The 8,744-nt window shown below is 45.5% G+C and overlaps 1 long non-coding RNA gene across 1 annotated transcript; it reads left to right on the top strand.

The window, feature by feature from the left end:
- The first annotated feature begins 3,167 nt into the window (after positions 1–3,167).
- LOC307185879 lies at positions 3,168–8,349 on the top strand. Its single transcript, XR_013828196.1, has 3 exons — positions 3,168–3,351; positions 4,269–4,361; positions 8,197–8,349. It is a non-coding gene; the product is annotated as an uncharacterized lncRNA (long non-coding RNA).
- The last annotated feature ends 395 nt before the right edge of the window (positions 8,350–8,744 follow it).

Genomic DNA, 8,744 nt, shown 5'->3' on the forward strand with positions numbered 1-8,744 from the left:
TTGGATAGGTTATACTGCGGGAGGCAGACGTTATATTAGACGTAATTTGGTAGGAAACGGTGAGCTGTTTTGTGAGCTGCGCAAGGATATGATTTAGGGCTGTGGTTTCCTTGAGGTCATGTATCTCGGGCATGTGAAAAGACAAGAGAGAGAAGTAGGCCAGCTGATAAAAAAGTTATTCTAGACTTGCATCTAGTACTGGAAAAGAATGAATGGAAGAAATATCTCAGCTAGATTTGGGCAGGAAATGATGACTAACCGGGAAGGGAAGTGGGGGGAGGGGGAGGGAGGCCCAAGACTGGATTCCTTTCTGAATGATTTATGACCTAGAAATGTTTTCTTGCCGGATTTCCCATGGTTCTGGTGATTCTCCTGTCTTGAGGAATTGGAAACTTTTCATTACCAAGGATATTCAATGTATGTTCAGGCCTGGGCTATATATCTGACACCTGGAAGGTGTGGTTGCCATCAGCTGGCACAGGTTGATCATAACTCCTGGGAGTTATGCTTCGTGGCAAATCATTAAATCTCTTAGTCTCGCTTTCCTTGTCTATAAAAACAGACAGAATCATACCTTAGTCACTAGGTGAAATAAAAAGTGCTGATAAAACTAGCCTATAAAAAGCGTTTTGCAGGGGCTTCCCTGGTGGCGCAGTAGTTGAGAGTCCGCCTGCCGATGCAGGGGACGCGGGTTCGTGCCCCGGTCCGGGAAGATCCCACATGCCGCGGAGCGGCTAGGCCCGTGAGCCATGGCCGCTGAGCCTGCGCGTCCAGAGCCTATGCTCCGCAACGGGAGAGGCCACAACAGTGAGAGGCCCGCGTACCGCAAAAAAAAAAAAAAGCGTTTTGCAAATATAGCAAAATGTTGAATTAGAGTCTAGGGTCTATGGGAGTTCACTTACAATTCTTTTTCTTTCCCATGTGTTTGGAAATATTCATAATAAAGGGTTGGAAGAAAAGTGCTTTGAGGGACTTGCCCGGTGGCACAGTGGTTAAGACTCGGCCTGACAATGTAGGGGACACAGGTTCGATCCCTGGTTGGGGAAGATCCCACATGCCACAGAGCAACTAAGCCCGTGTGCCACAACCAGTGAGCCTGTGCCCTAGAGCCTGCGTGCCGCAACTACTGAGCCCATGTGCCACAACTAATGAAGCCCGCGCGCCTAGAGCCTGTGCTCCACAACAAGAGAAGCCACCGCAATGAGAAGCCTGCACACCAGAACAAAGACCCAACGCAGCCAAAAAAAAATGTGGTGAGATTATTAAAAAAAAAAGTGCTTTGAAAAATCAAAAGTACTTTCAAATATAAACTGTCATTATTAAAAGGGACTCAGGGACTTCCCTGGCAGTCCAGTGGTTAAGACTCTGTGCTTCCACTGCAGGGGGCACAGGTTCAACCCCTGGTGGGGGAACTAAGATCCCACATACAGTACGGTGCAGCAAGTAAATAAATATTAAAGGGATTCAAAGATCATGCTGTCCTGAAAGTGGGTCAGTAGTATCATTTTTGTTATATGTTAAATACTGTATGGGAATTCCCTGGCAGTCCAGTGGTTAAGACTCCGTGCTTCCATTGCAGGGGGCATGGGTTCAATCCCTGGTCAGGGAACTAAGATCCGGCATGCCGCTTGGCGAGGCCAAAAAAAAAGAAAAAGAAGAAAAAGAAAAAAAAATACTGTATACCTTAATCAATCAGAAAAGTGTAAATTAAAACTTTATTCACTTCAAAAGCTCATTCAGTAAGCATTTGTTGAGTACACATTATGTGTGGGTCTCTACAGTAGGGCATACGATAATGAACTGAACAAAGTGTGCTCATAGTTTAGTGGGTGAGACATTGTATAAACACAAATACAATCATCCAATAATAAATATAGAATCATTATATGAACAAGCTCCTGTGGAAACGCAGAAGAGGAAGTATCTAACTGCCTGGAGAAGTCAGGAGAGGTCTTGGTTTTGAACAAGATGACTTCCAGGTGGAAAGGGCTGGCGGAGGAGATCCACTGAGGACAGCAAGGGAAGGAAAGGAGGAATGTTCCAGGACCGCAAGTAGCACACTTCGATAAGGCTTGAGTTCAGGGTGCCTGTAAGGGAGTGGCAGGAGATGAGGTGGAAGCTGTGGGCAAGAACCAAAGTGTCAAGGGTTTTCCGAGGAGTTTGGACTTTATCCTGAAGGTTCTGCGGAACCTCTGAAGAGACAGATAGGTTGCACTTTGACGGTTGCCTTTTGGAGAGATCATCTGTCAGCGGTGTGGAGGATGGAAGGGAGACCAGGGGAGAATAAGAATAGCATGGTGAGGAAGAGGACGTGCTGGTTCAGAATCTCTGGAGGAGGGGCAGGACAGGCACACTTATTTAAAAAGAAAACCAGGGCTTCCCTGGTGGCGCAGTGGTTGAGAGTCCGCCTGCCGATGCAGGGGACGTGGGTTCGTGCCCCGGTCCGGGAAGATCCCACATGCCGCGGAGCGGCTGGGCCAGTGAGCCATGGCCGCTGAGCCTGCGCATCCGGAGCCTGTGCTCCGCAACGGGAGAGGCCCGCGTACCGCAAAAAAAAAAAAAAAAAAAAAAAAAAAAAACCACACAGGTGATTCTGATGCACATTCCTGTTGTTCCCTCAATACTACCTCCCAAACACATAAATTGGGGGCAGTGATGCAAAAGAGATGGGTTTAAGAACTATGAAGGAGACAGAAACTACGGGGTTGAGTGACAAATTAAATCCAGGGGGTGAGGGAGGAGAGGACAGAGTCTAGGGACGACCTGGGTGACTGGTAGATGATGGTACCAAACAAGGAAAACAGGTGGAGATGCCTCTCTTAGGGAGGACACTCCCTGAGAGTTAAGATGGGAACATATCATTGGGACGCGCCCGTGGAACACCCAGGTGGAGTCACTTTGTGGGCAAAGAAAACTAAGGACTGGGCGCTCATAACAGAGTCAGGCCCAGACATGTTTGAGGGTCCAGTAGTTAAAGCCATGGATAATGAGGTCACTCACAAAAAGTCTCTGAGTGAGAGAAGCGAAGTGTTAAAGGATGAAATTCCTGTGAAACACATAGCTTTAAGGACGGCCGGAAGCGGAAACGACTTGAAACCTCATCAGAGAAGGAGCACCGGGGGAGGCTGGTATCTTCGAAGTAAGGGAGCCGAAAGTTTCTACAAGGGTAGAACAGTGACGAATGCTCCCAGGAGGTCAAGGCAGCGAGCGGATCCTTTGGATTTGACAACGGGAAGGCCACTCTTTACGTGAACGGTTGTAGGTCGGTCGTGCTGGTGGAAAGCAAGTGGCAGCGGTCAGCGAGGCCGGAAGGCAGGAGCCCGATGAAAGAACAATGGCGTAAAGAACCAGGTGAGTCTTTTTTCTCTGAAGACTGGAGCAACCTCAAAATAGAAATAGAAGAGAAGGAGCTAAGAAACATAGAAGTTGTAGTTTTTCTCCTGTTGAGACTTTCTGCTTAGCACTGCTGTTTGCCTAGCCGTTTCACTAGTTCCTTTGTTTTTGTTTGTTTGTTTGTATTTTTGGTTTTTTTGCGGTACGCGGGCCTCTCACTGCCGTGGCCTCTCCCGTTGCGGAGCACAGGCTCCGGGCGCGCAGGCTCAGCGGCCATGGCTCACGGGCCCAGCCGCTCCGCGGCATGTGGGATCCTCCCGGACCGGGGCACGAACCCGTGTCCCCTGCATCGGCAGGCGGACTCTCAACCCCCGCGCCACCAGGGAAGCCCATCACTAGTTCCTTTGTTAACATCTAACTTCAGCTGTCTGAAGTGAAGCTATATACACATGTGTACACATATATGTATACACACATACGTAGATATACACATATACGAGCATGAGGGGAAGGGAAATCTCTCTCTCTTCCTCTTCTTATAAGACCACCTATCCTATTGGATTAGGGCCCTACCCTTATGACCTCATTTAACCTTAGTTACCTTCTTGAAAACCTTATCTCCAAATATAGTCACATTGGGGGTTAGGATTCAAAATAGGAATTGGGTGAGGCGACACATGGCAGTCCATCGCGTTGTCAAAGACCAGAAGTACATCAGTCAATGAATAGTCAAAACAAAGTAATGAGGTCTCTAGTCCTATCACTATAAATGATTCTTCACTTCTAACTGAAGTGATATCATCTTTAACATATTTAAAAAGGCAGAAAAATCCCAATTGCTTTGAGCATATCTTTATATTTATTAAAGAAATTCATTCAAAAATGTATGTTAAACTCTGTTGGAGTCTTTTCACTTATTATATCCCTTTTCTCAGAAGGTAACACTGTTCCAGGCGTCTTTTCAGAGGATCATCAGGTATCCTGAACAGGAGAATGTGGCTCTCAGACCTCTCACTGGGACTGCAAAGGTATGATTGGTCCATGCCCTCAGTGACTTTGCTCTGACACCCATCACCGCTGTGGAGCCGGGGCCTTGCTTCTTATAAAGTGGGCCCAGCCCACAGCTGAGCATGCTGGGAACACTGAGACAGGCGCGTTCCTGCGAGACAGGGAGTGAGGGGTGAATTTGGCTGGGGAACTCCCCACGGCCTTACCAAACTCTTATCATTGCACTGCCACCTATGGTCCTGTTACCCCAAAACTGGTTTCTCCTCTCGGTGGGTGTCGAGACAGTGGACACAACCAAGCCGCATGTTGGGAGAAGGAAGCATTTATTATCACTTACAGCAAGTAAGGAGAACACGGGGGATCTTTCCCAAAGCAGCGTCACCTTGAACAGCAAAATTGAGGAAGTGTTTTGTTTTTTTTTTAATAAATTTATTTATTATTTATTTTGGGCTGCATTGGGTCTGCCTTGTTGCGCACGGGCTTTCTCTAGTTGCGGCGAGCGGGGGCTACTCTTAGTTGCGGTGCGCGGGCTTCTCATTGCGGTGGCTTCTCTTGTTGCAGAGCTCGGGCTAGGCACGCAGGCTTCAGTAGTTGCAGCACGTGGGCTCAATATTCGTGGGTCGCAGGCTCTAGAGTGCAGGCTCAGTAGTTGTGGCGCACGGGCTTAGTTGCTCCGTGGCATGTAGGATCTTCCTGGACCAAGGCTCGAACCCGTGTCCCCTGAATTGGCAGCTGGATTCTTAACCACTGCACCACCAGGGAAGCCCTGGACCAGAGATTCTATGTTGTATAGCAGGGCAGAGAGAGTTGGGATGCCATCTTGGGCTTGCTGTCACAGGTATCTATTCCTTTACCCTCACAACAATGCAGGCTGTATAATCAAGAACATTCTATCCTCCAGGCTTCAGGTTGCATGGCTCTGTTGTTCAGCAGAGCTCCTCTTTATTGATAGTGAAGTAGCAAAATATAGTCTGTCTTGGTCATACAGGTAACTGACAGGATTGAAAATGTAAAATGTTAAAACAAATAGTCCATTATTATGGGATTATATGAAATCATGTTGTGAAACTTTTGAACATTTTAAAGCACTATAGAATTTAAAGAATGTTTCATTCAATTAAAAAGAAAAGCCACTAGTCCAAAGCCAGTCATTCAGAATGTAAATAAATAAGCAGAGAAAATATTATACTGTAATTATGAATATAAACATGATAGAATAGAATCCTTTTTTTTTTTTTTTTTTTTTTTTTTTTTTGCGGTACACGGGCCTCTCACTGTTGTGGCCTCTCCCGTTGCGCAGCACAGGCTCCGGACGCGCAGGCTCAGCGGGCCTAGCCGCTCCGTGGCATGTGGGATCTTCCCGGACGGGGGCACAAACCTATGTCCCCTGCATCGGCAGGCGGACTCTCAACCACTGCGCCACCAGGGAAGCCTGAATAGAATCCTTTTGACTAGAATTATCGGTCTCCAGCTAACAGAATCCAAAGCCTACCATGGCAACCAAAATTGATGTAAATCTCCGGTGTCCATCTGTGAAACCCTTAACAATAAAAAATAAAATAAGATAAAAATTTAAAAACCTACAACAGGGACTTCCCTGGTGGTGCAGTGGTTAAGAATCTGCCTGCCATTGCAGGGGACATGGGTTCGAGCCCTGATCCGAGAAGATGCCCACATGCCCAGAGCAACTAAGGCCGTGTGCCACAACTACTGAAGCCTGCGAGCCACAACTACTGAAGCCCACGTGCCTAGAGCCCGTGCTCCACAGCAAGAGAAGCCACAACGATGAGAAGCCCACGCACCGCAAAGAAAAGTAGCCCCGCTCACCACAACTAGAGAAAGCCCATGTGCAGCAACGAAGACCCAACACAGCCAAAAACAAAACAAAACAAACAAACAAAAAAACCTACAACATACTAATTGGTTTAATGACCACGTGGATTCCACACTTCCCTGAAGATATTTTTTTGGAATAAGAAACCAGTTAAAAAGTTTTCCCTTGGATATCTCTGTAGCACTAATGCCCTGGGCTTAGAGGTAGGTGTGACTATTCCAGTACAACCTATTCCAATTATATTATAGACTTCACAGGGCCCAGGTACTGATACAGATCCTCCTCTTTTTCTTTTCCTTTTTTTAAATGAAATTTGGAGTTTAATTAGAACAGAGATACGATACAGATCCTCTTCTTAATGGACTCTTGCCTAATAGCAATTATCCCACTCAGAGCTCCTAAGGAACCTGGCCACCAGTTTGGGCTGAGCATGTACCCAGTTCTGAAACTTGGCCCAGCAACATTTTTGCCAACCTGAAACAATTGTCATTATGTTTTTGCATACAATTCTTTCTGGCTTCTTTCCCAGTTAAGGAAATGTGTTTCCTCAGTCCAGCCCTCACCTACATGCAGGTTAACACCTTGGAAATGGAGATGGGCTCTTAAATTCAATGAAATCCACTATTTACAATCATCAGACGTGTAAATTATAACCGATCCTTTCTTAACCCCTTTTTGAGATCTGCTTTTCTTCACCTGTACTAAGCAATTCATGATTTTCCTGTCCTCTGCTAAATCCTGGTTGGCTGAGTTAGCCTGAACTGTGTTAGTAACAGGGTCATCATGGAATCTGAGTCCCAGGTGCCCGAGGATACAAGTTCTTTGACTTTTAGGATGTTCGTAGACATTTCTTCCCCAATGTCTAAGTATTCTGTCCTTAGAAAATGTGATGGCCCCAATCTTACTTCTTTGTTTGGCTTAAATATCATCTGTTTATTAGAGACCAAACTATTAGAAAATTAAATTCCCCATCTAATATTTCAGATTCTCCCTCTCCTTTTTCCCCACCCAGTCACCTAACAAAGCTGTGTGTTAGCACTTGGGCAAACTAAAAAACTTGATTTTTTGTTTACATTAGAGAGTCAGTCTCTGAACTACTTGTCCATGTAGATAATAACCAATTTATCTCATGATCAAACTGTGGTATAGTTTGATAAGGCCTTCTGCATCTATACCTTAAAAAAAAGGAACCATCTTTTTTGTGTGTATCTAAACCTTCTACTCATTTGCATACCCACCCCTCAGATGTCTGGAACCAATTTGATAGTCCTCCAAATTGTATTCCTTTTTTTCTAAGTTGTTTTATTTTTTTTGGAATTCGATTTGATTCGATTTTTTATGCAGCAGGTTCTTGTTAGTTATCTATTTTATACATATTAGTGTACACCTGTCGATCCCATTTTCCCAATTCATCCTCCCCGCCCCCTGCTTTCCCCGCTTGGCGCCCACATAAGCAAATTGTATCCTTAAACTTTTCATTAACTGGTATAATAGCTGTAGGGAGAACACACCAAAACTGGTAATTCTACCAAAGCTTTATAACAGCCTTCCGGCAGACACCATAATAGGATACCAGCCACATGGAGCTCCACAATGAAAAGAAAGATCTATCTTCAGGAAACTGTCTGGAAGCTTAGCATCAAAGGAACTGCTAGGCTATAAACATCATCAGGAGTTAAGACTGTGTGCCCTGAGGGCCACATAGAATTATTTATATCAGGATTGAGACCCTTTCTTGCAAATCAGCAGATATCCTTAAACCTGTGTGAACTGACTGGGAGATTATAGTTTGTAGCAGCAAATACAATATTATTACATAGGGACTCTATCCAAAATGGGATCACCAGCCATTTTCAAACTTTTAAAAGTATCAGAACATTTCTATTAAAAATCAAAGTTTTTTTTTGTTGCTGTTGTTTTTAAATCAATTGGTAGCCTGTGATAGTGACACTATACTATAAGAAGTGAGTACTGGGGCTTCCCCGGTGGCGCAGTGGTTGAGAATCTACCTGCCAATGCAGGGGACGTGCGTTCAATCCCACATGAAGATCCCACATGCCGCGGAGCAACTAAGCCCATGTGCCACAACTGCTGAGTCCACGTGTCGCAACTACTGAGCTCGCATGCTGCAACTACTGAAGCCCGCGTGCCTAGAGCCCGTGCTACACAACAAGAGAAGCCACCGCAATGAGAAGCCCGCGCACTGCAACGAAGAGTAGCCCCCGCTCGCTGCAACTAGAGAAAGCCCACGCACATCAATGAAGACCCAACGCAGCCATAAATAAATAAATTTAAAGAAGTGAATACTTACGTATGGCTGATTCATTTTGCTGTGCAGTAGAAGCTAACAGAACATTGTAAAGTAACTATACTCCAATAAAAATTCATGAAAAAAAAATGAGTACTGCTGGGGTCTAGAAGGCTATAAGTTCCAAGGAGAGTTAAACCCTGCGATTGGTGGTAAGACTAGAAAACAGCAGTGAGTACAGTCACCACATAACAAGGAGCAGAAGAGTGTGATGGGGATAGTGCAGGGCCATGAAGGGCTTCCCAAGCTTTGCTTCATCTA

This window comes from Stenella coeruleoalba (assembly GCF_951394435.1).
Source record: "Stenella coeruleoalba genome assembly, chromosome: 4".
Taxonomy (NCBI): domain Eukaryota; kingdom Metazoa; phylum Chordata; class Mammalia; order Artiodactyla; family Delphinidae; genus Stenella; species Stenella coeruleoalba.